Raw genomic sequence first — 18,881 nt, forward strand, 5'->3', positions numbered from 1 at the left:
CGTGAACCAACACCAATTTTTGTTTCCACTTAACTGGATGTAAAGGACAAAATTTTTCACTCCTCTGCACTGCCAGGGTCTCTGCAAAAACATCATCCTGTGCATTTTAAAATGTATCACATAATAAGCCACAGGCAGCAAAGGTTTTCCAAGCTTACCTAGTGACAACTAACCAGAGCTATGACTGGTGCTGAACAGAAATACCAGGTCGAGTCCTGGGCAGGGGCTTTTTAGTGGGTACATTTTATTTCCTCACATGTGTATCTATGTAGAAAGATACCTTCAACATATAGGCAGTCATTCATCTGAGTAGCTTCAGAAAATGGTATAAATATATAAACAGCCTTTTCTGTTTAGGGATTACTGATTTGAGACTGTTGAGGAGACAGAGAAAATGCTGAATGCCCATCCATCTCTGAAAATCTGGTCCTGGGAGAAGCTTCCAGTTAGCAAAATTCTGAAAAAGTTTTAGGATAGTTTTTAGTTCTGGTTTTCAGATAAACAGGTAACCAGAAACAGTTTGAAACTGGTTACCAACTCCAAAAGGATTTAAGCCCTTTTTCTTTTTTTGCAGCACAGTCCCTGTCCTTTTTTACTTTGGTTTCCCTTGAGGATATAATTTATATTTTCCCAAGTCTCTAAAAAATTTAAAATTGCATACATTGTCCCATGCTTCCTAGCTAGCTAGGGATGGGATTTGTCACCAGTCACTGATTTAAAGGCCACAAATAAATGTGTAAGGGAGATATACATTTTGTTTATTCGTCCTATTTGAAGCCCACACCCTCCTTAAGTGCAAAACTTTGGGGACAGTTGGTAAAAAAAGAGGAAGCTGCTGCAGTAACATTTAGCTGTAATATCACATCCAGTGTTATTATTCCTGACTGTTGAGATAACCTAGATTCTTTCTGTGCATCTCTTATAATTGCCCTGTGAATCCAGAAAGGATCCAAAATAAATTGATATACCAGCCATATGCATAAATCTGCCTCAGCAGAAATTGATTCAGCAAATTTTCTGCAGTAGTGAAGCCAACCTCACCACCCCTGCACATTGTTCATTGTATGCTCAGCTTTTGGGAAATAAGCAGCATTCATATAAGGCTGTTATGCTGTGCAGTTAACATCTTCTGCAGTGATGGAATAAGCAAGCAGCTGGGTTATGGAGTCTAGGGAAAATCTCAATTTGGATAAGAAATTGCCACAAGTAATTTTAGCTCTACACTGGCACAGTCCCTCACTCTTTCATGAACGAGGCAATCTCCGTCTAATATAGCATGGCATTCACATCTCACATGATACATAATGATGTTCATACCACAAGAAAATTTGTGTCTCTATTTACAGCTGTTAGTGATGCTGCAGCTTGTAAATCCTCAGGTGGATGACATAGGCAAATCCCAGCTTTCTCCCAAATAAAAGTCAGGGCCAGATGCAACTTTGCTGATCAATTGACTTTGTTGGGTTTGACTGGAGTGCTCATTCCAGCAGGGAGTTTTGTGCTGGCCACTTGAAAGGAAGGTAGGCAATGTCCTGATTGATGCAATGTTTTGGAATTTGGATGAGCAGAGTGCCCTGGCTTTAGGAAGAGAGGATTCTGCTGTCTGTGCCACTCACAGTCCCACACTGTGGGACTCCAGAGTGACTCCTGGCCCCAGTGCTGACCTGCTGTGCAGGAATGAGCTTCAGCATGAAACTGGTGAAAGGTGTCCTTGCTGGCACTGCTGGGGTTCAGACAAACAGCATTTACTGACTGAATGGCCCTGCATTAGGCCTGTGAGCAGATTTATACCTGTAAAGGCTGCACATATTACTTTGTGAAAAGAAGTAGGTGACATACTGAGCTATTCCTGCCAGATGTAGCACACAGACAGCACAGCTCTGGCTCAGGAGAACGCTGCCTCCTCCACATTCCACTTGTGCTTAGCGAGCCCTTTATCACATTGTCAAAATCAGCACCAGCTTCAGCTTTCTGATAGCAATAGAACATTAACTTCTCTTGGGTCAATGGTACCTATTAAAGAGCAGGGAGGAATGTCAGAATTCCCCTAGACATAAGCACACTGAAAAGCCAACTGAATCCCCAAATATGCTTTTCTTCAAAACCAACAGGTGTACTTTTCTGTCTCTTATTTCTAATTGAACTTCTTGGCATTCTAGTCAATGCTCCGTAGTGTATTTTGGAAAACAATAAATCCTGGTAACATGAGACTTTGCTGCAGTATTTCACTGTTAAATCTTTGCTGAGATTTGGGAAGACTGTACTGGGGTTTGTGTGCTGAATTATGGGGTGTGTGGATGAATGATTTTCCTCCCTTCACTTTTTCCATCACAGAATCAGCGCACAGGGAAATCTCTGATGAGTCAGATTCCTACTGTGTCTGAATTTGGATGTGTATTTCAAATACATTTAAATCTTGCTTTGAAAGTAAATTAATATTTCCAAGTAGAGAGCCCTGATGTTTTATTTTATAGGGCTAATCAATGTTTGATTTTGTTCAAAATTTAATTTTGATGGTAGTGTGTTTTCTCCTTAGAGGAAATTTTGGGTGAATTCTCAAAGAACACCTGGAGTTTTTCTTGCTTAAAAGCTCTGTTTATAATTTTAAAATATTTTCCTAATTTCATATACATGTCACAAAATAGAAAAATATTCTTCGAAGCATTTTTTAATTGAAAAAAATCCCCTTCATTTTGCCTGGAAATGTTTGGAGAAAGAAATATTTTTGGAAATGTCATGAAAACTTTTGTGTTTAACATTACCTGATTAGTGTGCATCCAAATACTTTTCTGTTTAATTATTTTATCATTGCTACTGTGACTTCCTGGAAAGAAATCAGGATATTTCTGATACAGTCATTAATTTGGTATTCATAAACTCCCTGAAACTGTCTGAAACTGCAGGTTAATGATAAACATTTAAGAAAAAACAAACCCAAAATCAAACCTGTGAAGTTTCAAAATCTTGTATATATTCTTAAAGATCTGTTGAGGCATTTTAATATGACAGTGGGTTAAACATCATTGAGGTTTTAATCTCACAAAGGCATAATGAGACAGCAAAGAGTTGTCCAAGACTCTGCACTAACAGTGATTAAAAACTGTGAAATTGTATTTAATACTTTATAGTCTATATTTTAACTGCAATATAATGAACAATAATTCTTTTTTGACCATTTTTTCCAATTTAACATCACTACAGTTCAAAAATCAGAGAAGCATAACTCTAATAATTTTCCCATTTCTGAGAAAATTGTTATGCTGCTTTAACAGACTGTCCTAAATGGACTCAACTCTTTCTGTCACAGACTTCAAACACTGTCCAAACTTTTTACCCCAAGCTGACCTGGAAGATCAACTGTAAGTTTTTATTCCTCTAAAAGGCTTTATATGTCAAGAGCAGCTCTCATAATAGTAAGTTGGGTTTGTTTTACCTAAGCATTTTTGGCCATTTACAGGGTCCCTCAAGTTCAGTCATTAATCCTGGAGCTTGATCATAGCATGGCTATTAAAATAGAAGATTACTGGGAAAATAGCATTCATTCTTTCCAAATCTGTACCCTGTAGTTTCACATATTCCCTGACACTTGATGTAAAAATTAGTATATCAATAAAAGCTTTTTTTTTGCCTTTATTCTTTACAATTATGGAGAAAGTGCACGGCCCAGTAAAGCAGTTGCCAGGTGTAATATAAAGAAGGATACTACAGAAACTGAGAACTGGCTATGGCAGATATCCTGTCAAAGGAATGACTTATAATCTGGAAATACAAGCAGTAAGAGAGGCCCACCAGCTAGACCTGTATCATCTGAAGCAATCAAATCCTGCAAATATAAAGCAATTTAGTATTCCCATTTCCAAGTGCTCCCCACAATAAGGACTCTTGTATGCCAAAGTTTAATATTCAGAGCAGAAACCACAAACTCCAGCAGCAGCTCCTGGTCAGGACAGCTCATAAGAGTTCCCAGGAACGGCACAGTTGTAATGGCATTGCAGAAAGCAGCTGGGGATTTACTTGTATGTCAGCTTCTACATCTGAGAACCATGGTGGGTCAGACATCCATTTGCTTTATATATTGATATAATTTCATCAGAATTTATGATGTGGGAATTATTGCACTGGCAAGAAATGTAATCTAACCTTCATCTTGCACAATGTAGTGCCGATATTATGTTTTTGAAAGAAATATACTGACTTGTTGAATCAGATTACTCCAAGTACATTCCTAATGGATTTCAATATTCCCTTGGATAAACCAATGCTATTTGCTTTGTATTTATTACATTTAAAAAAAATATACAGAAGATAAAACCTCTTCTAACACCATATATTCTTTCATTTTGCAAACTACAAACATACAGTTTTTCATTAATTTTAATGGCTAAACTTTTCCCTGGGTAACAGTCACGGCATTTACTCAACTACCTATATTTCAACTGCACACTTTAAATGTATGAAGAATTTCAGTTCTAAGTATTGACAACTGCATGTTTTTCTCCTTCCTCCCCTGGATTAGGCAGCTTGTCCTAGCATATCTGTGAGCATCACACAGTATAATTATTAGTGCTGGGATATTCCCAAATGCCACTGCTAATAAGTGATATATTTGGGCTAGTCTTTATTGTGACACTTCTAATGTAACATAACTCCAGAGGATTTTATCAAGAGATAAAAGTTGGATCAGTGCTGAGGCTGCTTTATATCATGAGTCAAGAATGGGGAAAATAATAATAGCAACAAAGATTTATAGGAAGAGTGGGATCTTGAGAGCAAGTCCCTCAAACAGCTCTGAAAAGACCTTAAAAACCCCTATGAACTCCAGTCCCTGACCCAGAGTTAGATTATTCCCAAGAAGAGTAATTATTTTCAAACCCATCCATATCATTAACATGCCCACTGCTAAGTTATCTTCTCCAAGCTCTCATTTGCCAATGAAAAATCCTGGCAAGTGCCCCGAAGGAGATTTGTCTCTGCTGGTGGAACATTCAGCTTGGTGAGCATCATATGCTGGTACCCTGGAACAGCTCCATGGCAGGAAGCACTCAGAGCAAGCCAGGCCAGCTGGAAATGGATGTGCAAAGAGCATACTGTGCCTGTCAGCTCACCTCAGCACCTCCCTCAGCCCTGGATAAGTCCCAAAAAGGCAGGAATGCTACTGGGGTGCAAAACTGGAAACAAAGCTTCAAGAAGAAAAGCAAGAAAATCAGCTATTTCTGGGGATACAGCTTTATCCTCCTCAGCTGTTAGTCCATAATTCCTGGGTGGACAGGGTGGGACAGTGAATAAAGTCTGAGGGTGAAGGGCAGCAAATGTTCTCCCAGACAGGATAGCAGCTCATGGGGATTACTTGCTCACCTATCCTACTCACCTCCCTCACAGTACATCCCTTACACTCTATCTCAATCAACAGCTACTGAGTGGAAATGGTTCCTCTCCCAACCCAGTTAGAGACCTCTTCAGACTCCTGGCAATTCAGCTTGCAGATCGTTTCATATTCCTGCTTTATTTTATTGTCCTTTCCTCCTGCTGTGGTGATCAGACAAGACAGAATAGGTTTGTATATCAATAGAAATGCAAACTGCTGTGCATAGTGTGTAAATATTGATATTAGAAAAGGGGAGACTGCATTAATACTTCCACACACTGTTAGTTCCAGGATACTTGGTCATGTCCAGGCAGTTTTATAAACAAATATATAAAGAAGAAACAAGATTCAGACAAAGATCTCTTCCCTTACTGTTATTTATGCTTGAGCACAATCAGAATCAGAAGAAAAGATAGATAACCTACCAACACCTGCTGGTGCACAGTGCTGGAAAGTGCATTTTAGTTGGAAATTCCTTTCTTCGTGAAGAGCTTCACATTTTTATAGTCTAGTCAAGCCAAAGTTGGTTTACCATTCACACTGGGTTATATTTTAAGTACCAAATGATATGAGACATTGTAATGTGAGAGCATTCATTAGAGCATTTGTTAAAAATTCACCTTTTGAGCTCAGAAGACTGCAGGGCCTCTAGTTACTGTCCAGTTGCACTGCACCCACTGGGCTGATTTGGTGATTCAGGATCTCCACACTGAGGAGCTCCATGAGCTGTAATGCTCCTCGGAGTGCAGAACTGAAACAGAAGTCAAATCACAGAGATGACTGCCTTGCTTGGAGATTTTCTTGGGGAAAAACAAACAAAAACCTCACCCCAAAAGAGCACATAGGGGGTTTGTGTGAGAACCCCAAGCTGAAGGTTCCTACTGAACATGCAATGCTGATGGGTGAAAACATGCAGTTAGTTCTCTACCATTATTGACAGCAAAGCCATTATTACAGTCAGAAGCTGTGGATGAGATGGAGATGATCCCAAGCCCAGCATTCCCTGAGCACAGGTGGCAGTGCTTCAGAACCCATGGATGGTGTGTCCTGAGATGGTCACCAGTGTGTCCCTCACCTGTTCTTTATTGTCCTTTGATGTTCATTGCAAAGGGGCATTATTTAATGATGCAGAAGCAATTGCAGCAGACCAAATCTCCTGAGGTTTGGTTGGCAATCTTCTCTTGCTTCAGCACACATGGCCTCCTCCTCTTTGCACCTGAATCACACACAGGTAGCAAATATCACCATCCCATATGATGGAGTTTTGTGTTGATAAGATTTTTCTTAGGAGGAAAAGCTCTGTGTTTTGAAGCCCACTTAACTAAATCATGACTGGTATTAAATACTGCACTCTGAAAAAGGTTTCAGCCCAAAATTAAGGGAAAAAAAATAATAGTGAAGTTTGAGCGTGCAGCCACAGGAGTACATCAGTCTGTGCTTTAGGGAGGCAAGGTTGAGGTATTACCTAAAAGCATTCATTTCAAAGCAGTGTAGTGAAGCCTGAAGGAGCACTATTTTAAAACAAATCAGTCAGCATTTTATTGGTGTCGGCCCAGCTTTGTACTAAACACTCAGATTAATGTTAAATCACAGCTCAGGAATTATTCATGAGATCTCATACAATGTAATTGCTGATTTTGGCATCAATAGTCTGTATCCCTTTATTTCCTAGATTAGCTTCCCTTCCTGAACTACTGTATGTCATGGCAGAGACAATGATTTCATATGACATATTTAGGAAAGAGGAACCCACCTATTTTACATAAAAGAATGTCTGAGAAATGTACCCTTATTGCTGAGATGCCAGTCTGTGCTGACACATTCCTGTGAGAGGCAGAGCCTGCTGGGAGAGCAGAGAGCACAGTGCTAAATGTCTCCTTTCAAACTGTTGACTGAATGGTTAGTTTTATTCCAAACCTTTATAAAAACTAATGAAATTACCCTTCACCTATCTTTAAGGATTAGCATTAATGCTCAGAACAAACCGCATGACTACTAATCTCTTAATGTCCCTAAAGATATGTACAAAATGAAATTTATAAATAATAAATGAAACCCAACTTTTTCTAGAAATAGTCATCCTGCTCTTTCCCTCTCTCTCTCAGAGCTGTGTGTTCATGAATAAGGTCAGGCTGATACAGGGAGGTGGAGAAAGGTGCCTTTGAGCATGGAAGTCAATGACCTCCTTACTTTTTGGGCCTCCCCCAATTTTTTTTTTTTCCTCTAAAAATGTCTCCTTTTCTCTCTACAGCAGCTTGTTTAGATCTAAATACCTCCAGCCTCTCCCCCCTTTCATTCCTTCATGCTCCAAATACCTGTATCACATGGGTGAGCAATGATAGCAGGAGTCCCTGAAGACACAGGGCATTTCATGCTCAGGTTGCTACATCCTGTACCTTCCAGAAAAGGAACACTCCCACTCACGCCATTCCCTGCACCTAAATTTTCATCCAAACAAAAAACTAGACTTAAATTCTCAGAGTTGGTGAGAAAAAATTGTTAAAATTTATGAGAATTCATTGCATGCACTACAAGAAAAAGAGTTTCCCAAGTCAGACACCCAGCTGTTGTTCTCTTAGTTGGAAAGCAAAGCCAGTATTTTTCTAAATGATGATACTGGAGAGATTAGTCAATCTGATTTTACAGTGCCCTCTGCCCACCCACTGCACTTTCACCCCTGCTTATAGACACTCACACTTGCATACTTGAGAATTTTCGTGTCTACTTTTAAAGACTTGCTTTTTAAGCCATAGAAAATGATAGATTTTGAATTTAATAATCAAAGATTTCACAGGAAAGCTGTGTCTTACCTCCATCCCTTGTACTTGTTTTTGCAACAAGTACACCTGAAGTGTTTTTATCACATTTGTACATATTTTCGAGCATACCATACTTTATTTGCCTTGACTGCCAAATCAAGTGATCCCATTATCGCCTTAGCTTGGAGAGGCTGATCTAAGCAGATAAATTAGGGTGTCATCATCATCTTGCTCCCTCTAAAATCAACAGCCCCCACTACCTTTGTACAGACCTGCCTTGATGTGTAGATCTACTGGGTCAGTTCTCTGAGATGACAAACATGGAGAAGCACCAAATTTATGGATCCCAGTTGAGCCCAGATATTTTTAGGTGAGGACTGGCAAAAATCAGTACTGTGTGCCTGTAGCAAAGCGGAATTTTTTGAACACTGGCAGCTGAGATCACATTGAGACCCACGAGAGTTGGCATTACTTGCAAGTTAGGCTATAGTGCTATGATGATGATACAAGATTGTTTCACTCCTCAAGATTGGGTTCCTTTGATTCTGTAAACAACCATGGCATGAGAAAACACGAGTGCTGGTTCAGACCTAGCTTTCCAACCCAGCCTCTTCCAAAATCTGATTTGTTTTCAGCTGTATTTGGACACTTAAGGCCTCAGAAGCCTAAACCCCTCTTGAGAAGGGTTTGTAGGAACTGTTGTAAGAAAATCATACTTATCCATGATAGAAAAACATACTTTGTGATAACATTGTCTGCTCATATATATCAAAAAGTCATGAAATGTTTTTTAAAAATACTTCCCAGGTGATTACTACTGCTTGCAAGGCAAATAGTGATTTTGTTAAAATAAAGCAGATCTATTTCTGTAAGTTGTAAGACTCCCATAGGCACTGAGTGGAGCTTTAAAGAGTCAGAACCCAGAAAAGCAACAGCACTTATTTTTATGCTCATAATTTTGCAGTGGCCAAATGTACAGTCTTCTAACTTTGGAAAAACTGCATAAATTAATAATACAAAATAAAAATAGTATGATCCAAATTACCTCAAGGCTGAGATACCATGTGCCTAATTTCAGCCCAATTTTCATGGCTGTGTTATCTGGGTCTGCATATTTATAATGGAATTATTGACAACCCTTTTTTCATAAGGAATTCCTCCTGCTTTAAGATCAACACGAGTATAGCTGGACAAATTTAGTATGCAGGAAAACAAAAATCAATGAAGATTTTGATACGCAGAATAATATAGAAATGACAACATATTTCTGGCTCTGTACAAAAACATGCATTCATCTGTAAATGATTACACTTCTATCTGTGGCAGAATGGCAGTGTGGGGCATATGAATCTCACCTTCAAAAGATATTCTTTCGTTCTACAAAAAAACGCCGGCAAGCACAGGAAACTTCAATCAATGTCTTATATTCGAAAACTATGACACTGTCAAACTGGTGTCATTAAAGCTAACTAACCATATTAAACGAATATTAAAATATAGGTTTCTTTGCATAACATAATGAGTAAAACTGCTTTTAAGTTTTTCCCTATGCTTTGAGGTGTAGGTGGCATTTTCATTCCAAAACTTTGAAGTCAGAACAAAATGTACAGGTAGAGGGTACTAGATCAAATAATAATCAACTTCAAAAAGCATTTTGGCTGTTAGATGTCCCAAGGCTAATTTCCTCTAGACATTTTAAATGTAAATGTCTAAACTCATTTAAAAATTGTAAATTGGTCTAGGTTCAATCAAAAACCATCCTGACACAGAACAGGGAGACTGGGCTAATTGTCATTTGTTTGTCAAATGAATTCCATTTGGAAAGCAATGAAACCTCCAAGCTAATTCTTTTAAGGTGAGCTGGTAGTTGTATTATCAGTTAAATGCAGTAAAATGGATAATCACATGATGATAATGAAAACTGAACCTATGTTAGCACTCAGGCTTAGTCTGCCACAGGGCATATAGTGATGGAACTTAAGTACTGTAATGTTCCACTGGGCACAATGGCACCAAGTCTGCTCTTTAGCCTTACAGACACTTTCTTTGCATTTTAAAAAACTTTATCAAAGCACCGTGGCAATGTAGAAAATGTCAAAGTGAAATGCACTGTAGGCAAATTGAGATTTCATTAAGTTTAAATTTATTGCTTTTGACTGATGTATTACCATGCTTGTTAAGAACCAGTAATTTGGAATATCTGCCTGCCTGGTAAAATAGCTTTGTCTCCTTGCGTAATACTTTATATGGACTTTGAAAGACCACAGTAATTCCAAAAGAGTGTGGGTTATTTTATTTTTCTAAAGAACAATTTCAAATATTTTAAGGTCCCTGACCTAATGGATCAATAGACTCATGCATGTGTCCCAAGTGTGTTGTTGGTGCACTTGGTAGAAAATTACAGCACTAATACGTTATTTTTTTGCCTTGGTATAACACTGACAACAGAACCTTGGGAAGCACTTAACAATTCTATTTGTTCTGTCACTCTCTGATATATTGGAATTAAATGAAAATATCTGTGAGAGATAAGGAATTGAAAAAAAAGGTAGGAGATTACGCATCTGTGTGCAGATGCATAATTTTTTAATATAAATATATATACACACACATATCTTGTATGTCTGCATGAGTTTGTGCATAGATTTATTAACAGACAAAGCAGAGATATACCTGTATCTCTATCAGGGCACACAGAGGCATTCTTGATGTTGCATAGTATAGATATTATTTAGTTGGCTTCAGCTGTGGCAAAAGCTACATTTGAAATGTTGACATAAAATCTCTTAATGTGCTGTGGTGCTTTTCTCACCTTCAGAAAAAGACTGAATCAATAGTGTAGGACTAGCAGAATTTCTGACTGATGAGGAAGGTTAGGCCTTCAGGAACAGATTACTGCCCTTGGAGAGAGACCTGGATTGAATTTAGTATATTCTAGATATATTTATTTACACTAGGTGCCAGGGTTTTATGGCAGAAGTGACAAAGTTTGTGAAACCCAGGAATGCATTATCATGTTATCTGGTATCTTAGATGGACAGTCAATATGAACAGACTGCAGACACACCTGTCCCAGTATCCAGTTCACCAAGTAATGAAATGGAAACAATAAAAGTCTTTGAACAAACAACAGACATTTGAGTCTTTGGGTTTAAACAAGAGGATTGTAGAATTCAAATGGGTTTCCTCTAGTGCTGCCAAGGCAGCCATATCTGTATTGGTGCCAACGCTGAGAGCCACACAACAAAGCTTGACTTGTGTCTGTCCATGTGCTTTTATCCCACAGAGTATGGATATATGTACTTCTTGGGGTGGGGGCTGAGGGAAAGAAAAGAGTTTTAAATTATACTTATTTTATCTACACTTTCAATGAAACTTCCAGTTGAAACCTGAGGAGAAAGTGATGTGTGGGTTTCTATGAATTTAGACTGCATTTTGTTTTTACCATTTAAACATTACATTCTGAGGGTTAGGGCAGGTTGTGTGTCTTAATTGAATTAAGCCACCATCATTTGCCACTGGAAAGACTTATTTCTCCCTTCATAGGGAAACAACCTGCATCCCTCCAGCCCAGTGCTCAGATTCTGGCAAACACTCCCTGCCTGTGACTGCAGATTTACCAAGGCAGGACATGGCTGTTTCTTCAGAACCTTACCCCAAATCCACTTAAGAGTGGGGCACCCACCCTTCCTTCCACTAGAACCCCCAAAACCTCTTCCTTGTACTCCTCCAGGGGACAGCTTGCCAAGAGAATATTCTGTCACCAGCCCAGGCTGAGCAAGAGACTTCCAGAGCCACAAGACATCCATGTGCACTACACAGTCCTGAGAGAAAAGGAACTCCACCAAAGGTAGATGCAAATCTCTAGCCCAACTTAAAAATAAAGCTTTCTAGTTTTATTTGTGCACATTGTACAAAGGCTACACCAACTCTCAATAAGAAGGGTGCAAAGTAGGAGTTAAGGTAAAGCTTTTTATTTGATAAAACATCTGTTTCTTTGCTTTAAGACACATACGTGCTGCTCTCTTTGAAGTCCAGAAGAGCTGTGCAAGTCTACACTTGAGGGTAGAATTTGGCCCAATGTGATAACACAGGAGGCTGCAGTCTGAAAAAGGAGTGTGTTTATTACATTTTAAACATTTTGTGTGTTAACTCAATTTAGCCAGGAAGAACTAATGTCTCTGAATAATTCTCCCTCTCAACACACACTTCAGAATACTGTAAGAATTACAACTAAACTCCACCTTTCTTCTAAGGCACTGGACAAAATTTGCATTTTGGAGTAAGCCACTAGCTGGAGCTAAAGGCCTGTAGAGCAAATTCAAAGGAAAAAAAAAAAAAGAAAATAAGGAGGGAAATCAACAAACCTCAGGAGAAATCCAGAATTTTTAAGGCAGGCCTGGAACAGGTTTTTGAGTGAGTTGTGACTACTGGCTGTCATCTGTTAGAAGGACAGAATGACCAGCCTAAAAAAATGAAAATATCCATATTCCTGAGTTGATGGCTAGCTGAACTAAACTGTGCAAAGTCTGGTATTTAACAGAAGAATGAATCAAAACAATCATACCGAGGTTTAAAAAGCACCCAAAGGAGCAGTGAAGTAATGAAAGTGAAGAAAATCTGACTAAAGAAGTAATTAAAGGCAGAAATTGTTAGTAACTTCTTTGGAATTGAGAAGGAATTACCTAGAAATACAGAAAGCACCTAACAAACTCTCTGACCTATTTAGTTTTAATTATTGATACCGCAGAGGTTCTTTAATATGCAATTGTTCAAACATCATCCCAAAAGATGCTTTCATGGGAGCAGAAGAAAAGGTCTCCTTTTGTAGATAAGGATCAATTTATCTTTGGCAATCAGATACAATATATCAGGTGGGAACTGAGCCCTCCCTGGTTTTGAAGGGTCAGCGTGAAACAGAGAAACACAAAGAATATTTTACACATTCTCCTAGTTCTGTGGCACACTCACAGGATTTGATCTTCCCGTGTCAATTGTGGCACTGAGATGTCTTCACTGAAAACGCGAATCACTCTGAGTCAGACAGCTGCAAGCAAAATGGATTTCAATCTCTCAAAACTTTTCAAAACATCACCAAATAAATGCCTAATGTGCCAAATGGGATTAAAAGGGCCAGCTTTCCCTGCAGGCTTCCACAGAGGAAAACCAGGAGTAAAACGCTGCTGGGGAGACAGTAAACATTTGCTAAGTTTCTATTTGTGCCTCCTGCCCCCTCGGCTGCAGCAGATATGGGGCTGGCAGGCCAGGTGTTACACCTGGGGAAAGGATGTATATGCATCAGTTCAGTGTTCCCACAAGGGTTACACATGTCACGCTAAATATCATGCTGCCCTTGCCATGATTCAACAAAACACTGAAATATGAATGCAGATTTAAACACTTGCTGAAGAGCTCTCCTGGAGCTGCCTGATAACCGCTTGTTAGTCTCGAGCCAGGTGTTGAATATGTGGCTCAGTTTCTATATGGAGGCGTTTGTTTTCCACAGCAAATTTAGCTTCCAGAGGGTCACATGTGCATCCTGGAAATGGCTGTGTTAATCTCACCATTGGGATAATTTTCCTAATTGAAAAAAGTCCTGTTCCTTGAGCAACTGGTGTTGACTGGATTCGTGGAGCCAGTTTGCAAGGGCAGCACCCACATCAGCCAAGGCAGCTCCCAGTGCTCTGCAGCAAGTAGTGAAACATTCTCTCTGGGCAGTGGTGCAGTGCTGTTTTGAAGCAGCCATGTGTGACAGACTATAGCCACCATATTATATTGAATGTGAAAGATTCTTTAATAATTTTAATATGCAATTTAATATTTTTTAACATGTACTCTATTCATAGGACTAACTGCATTAAACAGGGATAGTTACTATACCTTGAACTGGACCTTTCGTTTCACTCTTTAAATTTAAACAGAGCTTCTTTCACATGTGAACATGAGACTTTCCTTCCCGACTCAGAAGAGGAATTTTTTTAAAAAGCAATTTCCACTCAACTACTTTCCCAAACCAATAGCCTGCAGACATAGTAAACAGCTACATTTTCTCAACAATACCACAATTCTGACCATTTCTCCTTTTCTTTGAATTGTACAAAAAACCTTTGAGTTAACACCACCTTCAGAACTCCTTTACAACACTATGCCAAGTGTATTTATATGCTGCTCCATAGGATTCAGAGAGAAATCATGTTGTTTCAGTGCTCCAGGCAGCATTGCAAATAAAGCTTTTATATTGATACACTTAATGATTCAGAAAAGTTTCCTTCTGGGTCACTTTGTGGTGTCTGTTGTTAAGTTCTGAAAATCAAGACAAAGAAAGACATAAAAACCACAAGGAATTCTGTATTTATGTATGTTCTACTTGAGTGTTTGAAAAATTCAGCTAGGAAAAAGTAGAGTGTTCCTGAAGTAGTGACTGCCTTTATTCTATTGCACACACACTTAAAAAAGTCCTGCATCAGCCTGAACACAGAAATACCTTTTTACATGTCTAGTGATGGGACAAGGTTTTAAACTTAAAGAGGAGAGATTTAGATTGAGTATCAGGAAGAAATTCCCTACTCAGGGGTAATGAGGCACTGACTCAGATTGCCCAGATGAGTTGTGGATGTCACATCCCTAGAAGTGTTCAAGGCCACGTTGGATGGGCCCTGAGCAACCTGGTCTAGTGGGTCACATCCCTGCCATGGCAGAGGGGTTGGAACCAGACGGTGTTTAAGGTCCCTTCCAACCCAAACCATTCTATGGTTCCATGGATACAGAATGGAGCAGGGCAGACTCAGGTTTACTTGAGGCCAAAATCTCCTCTAGCAATGAGATTTAAAGAGCTGAGCTGCAAGCTAAGAAATTTCCAGAGCAGGCAAACTGAGAGGATTTGGCTGCAAATCCAAGGAAAACACAGAGTGACTCCATTTCCCTACGGCACCCTGTGCACCCCTGCATGAATTCAGGCTGTGGGCAGTTGTGGTACACCTGATCCTATCTTGTGTATATGATTGCATGGCATTCCCTGGAAAAGAGAGGCACAGTGCTTTTAAGCTGTCCTCTTGTGAATCCTGTCAAACTGATACCACGGTCCTGCGACTTTTTGGAGTATGGATGGGACGTGACAACAGAAAAAGAGAGTTGTGCTGCACAGAAAAGCAAGAAAACAGGTCAGGAGCAAACGCACAAGCACGATGTTTGTTTGGAGAGGAGAAGCAGCAGAGGATTCAAAGGCATCAGGCACAGCGTGTAAAGGAACACCGAGGGCTGGCTGGCCAGGGAGCCTCTCAGTAATTCCGTATGGTGTGTATCCGTAAGAAATCGCACCTATCGCACAAAGACATTGGAGTCATTTACATAGCCTCAGCAGCAGTGCGAAATGGCTCCTCGTGGAGTCAGACATTTGGGAACAGATAAAGCCCCTGAAGAATGCTTCTTTTCTCCCTAAGAGATTAATGTAGATGTGAACACATTAGCGCTGTTTAAGGGAGAGTATTCTCTTTGACAGATAACTGGGATTGGGAATATTAGATTACCAAATAATGGACCTTTTAAATTCTGTCATCATTACTTATCAGGTACATTAGTTTAAAACCTGCAATTTTGAACTTAGCATTATTGAGCTTTTGAAAGATTAAATTACTGAGCTTTTGTTTGTGAATGGCTCTGTGAAATTTCCTGAAAAGGATAGTCCTCGTCCTTCATTGTGTCGACGTGAATGCCAAATAACATACTTTATTGATATTTACAGACATACAAATGATAGGACTAATGCACCTTAATGTCTGTCTCCCTGAGTGAAAAGCCAGAGCACTGTTAGATAATATGGTGCACTGTATCTCTTTTGTAAACCCTTTTGGAAGAGTTAGTGTTTATCCCCTCCCTCCCCTCCTTTCAAACCTCATTTGCACAAGTAGCTTCACAGAACTGCAGGTTTGCAGTACAGCCTTCCCTCTAAGGGTCACTTTCTTTTACTCATTAGGTAGACCAAAAAATACGTAAGTTACAAACATAGCTTGCTTTATGGGTTGGCAAGAGAGCCATGTTCAACACATTAAAAATGAGATATTTATAAGCACATCCACAATTGCATTAGATAGGGAGGATAAAGCCCCATATTCATTAGGTGATCAGTCTCAGTCAAGGATTTAGGAGCAAAATTCCCTGCTGTCTTGTTAAATCTCCAGCTGCCTGCTAAGTGGGTTCAGGAAGAGGGTGATTCAGCAAGATCTGCTCCAACAGCCACGGCAGGAACTTGACAGGTACCATCTGTGTCCTGGACGTGGCAATGTGTGACCTTCCTCTTCCCCACACTGAATTGTGGGATTGAGTCTTCCAGGCAGGATTTTCAAAGCTAAATAAGGAAATTAATCTCACAAATCCCTTAGACACATCATGAAAATTGGGTGTTTTCTTCATACCAACACCTTTGAAAACCCCCACTGAGTTTCTCAAAGTTGCTCAGTGAGAGCAAGACTTTTTTATTTTTCAAACTTTTCCAACTTTTTAAGGAGTCAATAGAGTAGTGAGCCAAAAAATATGAAGACTGATAAGCTATAGCCATGAAATGCAAAAGGAATGTTTGTGAGAATATATGTTTGTTTAATGAGGTAGGTTCAAATTATGCTCATAAACCAAAATCAGAGGAAAAGAAAAGACATACAGTAAATATTCCTGACACTCCATTAGACACCAAATGTAGGTACCGCCTATGCCTAAACAACTCAAAGCACTTGGAAACAGTTTAAAATACATTTTGTTTTGCTTGTTCAGTCTTTATGTGTTTTTTTTCTTTTTTTTTAAGTTACCACATTTTTTCATGCCTCTGAGATAAAACCTGTTATATTTGGGAGCCAGACTTCAAATAGATGAATGTTCTGTAAATGTTAAAAGAAAGAAAATTATTTCAAAAACAAAGTCTCTTCTTCTGAATGATGCTTTTTTTTCCTTTTTCCCCCCACAAATGAAATATACTCTCAATTCAGATGAAAAAAACTGGACACCTATTCAACTCATCAATTTGGCTAACAGTGAGGAGCATACTGTGGCTATAATATTCATGAGTTGTTTATCAGGTCAAGCCTAAAAGGCTTCCAAACTCTTGTACGTTCTTAGGTGTCTTTGCCACAGAGAGAAGCTTCATTGCTATGCTTGGGTACTTGTAAGACTTGCAAAATGTCACACACTCATTAAATAAGGGAACCAAGTTACTCATCAAAAATGATTTTCATTCTCTTCTCAAAATTGTATTTCTCTTGTCAGCACTCACTGAAAGAGAAAAATATCAAAATAATATAGTTGTACTTATTTTTAATTTAGAGCAGTTTTGTTGAATCTCACCAAATTTGGTCCAGGTACAATCTGTGGCACATAATGATGACATTATTTTCGACAGATTTAAACAGAAAAGAAATTTATTTGACTCCTAAATCATTGACTGTACATCACTCTGTACTGATACATTTTAAAATGTACCTTCCACCTTCTAGTGGAAAATGTCCCTGCCTGTGACAGGGGAGTTGGAACTGGATGATTTTTAAGGTCTCTTCCAACCAAAACCATTCTATGATTCAATGGAAAGATAATAAGGATGTGCAAACAAAGGAAAATATAATCAATCCAAAATAAGTATAATGATTTCTCAGCCCCAAATTAACAAAGCTATGGATAAGAAGAACATTAGAATATGAGGTTGGAGACATGAGAGAATCCTCTTCCTGTGTGACATGAGGGTTTTTTGAGCAAAATGAAACAAGTCAATATGCCTCATTCCAGCCAAGGCTAACATCTGCTTTTGTATTTGGGGAGTAATGTGACTCAGAGACCCAGAAATGCTTTTTCTTGCTTGTACAAGCTCTTCTCATTATGCTAAAAGCTCATTACCATTTTAATTTTTAGATCACGATTCTCATTAATTGCTACTTATAAAAAAAAAAAAAGGCTTAAGGTTTGAGCTGTGTGTAGTGCTAGAGAGGTTGCATGAGCATCACAACTTTTTCCCCACAGCGTGTGGCAAAGTCCTCAATGGCTCAGCAGATACTGGACTATACTGAACCCTAAGATAAGGGTGGTAAAACTGCTTCCTCCTTGAGCTGTTGTTCATGAGGATTTTTGCACCTTCTTCTAAAGACATGGTTAGAAATGGATGCTAAGATCCAATGCAAGATTTTAGGATTTTGGGGATACGATTTAGGGGTGGTTATCAGGGTGCTGGGTTTATAGTTGATAGTTTACAGATGATCTTGAAGGTCTCTTCCAGCCCTGATGGTCCTGTGATTAGCTACTTGAAACCAGTTTTCTCTGGTGTCCTCAGAGGGATAAGGTCTCTGTCCCACCGCTGGTAAATGTCTTCCACTTGAAAGAAAGTAGAACTGTTTGAAATTAAACCTTTTATGTTCAGGGTGAGTGGGAATATATACAAACTGCTTGACATGATCTTATTTGAATTTACAGAAGCCTGTTTAAAGAGCACCTCCTGCTTCTACCATCTCAGAGCCATTTTTAAGCATTTCCATCCATATTCTGCTGATGTGTACAATGCCACAAACACCCACTGCCATTTATTCAGGCTAAATGACATGAACATCTCCTACCCTATGGAATTTCACAACACTCCAGTGAAAATGATGAGTAAGTAAGGAAAGCCAGCTTTTCATTCCTGTCCCACCTTCAGCCTCCTCTCTTCTGCTCCTACAAATCTGCACATACAGAACGGATTAAATGAAGTTTTTAACCTGAGGTCAGCTGCACACTGGCCTTGCAATGCC

At 39.1% G+C, this 18,881-nt stretch overlaps 1 long non-coding RNA gene across 10 annotated transcripts in view; it reads right to left on the reverse strand.

The window, feature by feature from the left end:
• Positions 1 to 18,881, reverse strand: part of LOC146435110 (uncharacterized) — a 60,333-nt gene that overhangs the window by 9,803 nt on the left and 31,649 nt on the right. For all 10 annotated transcript variants that reach the window (XR_014853138.1, XR_014853136.1, XR_014853137.1 and 7 more), the window contains 4 exons: positions 17,222 to 17,382; positions 6,441 to 6,581; positions 5,986 to 6,116; positions 5,369 to 5,526 (listed from right to left, as the gene is read on the reverse strand). This is a non-coding gene — a long non-coding RNA (uncharacterized LOC146435110). The remainder of the gene's footprint in view (positions 1 to 5,368; positions 5,527 to 5,985; positions 6,117 to 6,440; positions 6,582 to 17,221; positions 17,383 to 18,881) is intronic.

Source organism: Lichenostomus cassidix, chromosome 6 (assembly GCF_008360975.1).
Source record: "Lichenostomus cassidix isolate B80296 chromosome 6, HeHo_3.0, whole genome shotgun sequence".
NCBI lineage: Eukaryota > Metazoa > Chordata > Aves > Passeriformes > Meliphagidae > Lichenostomus > Lichenostomus cassidix.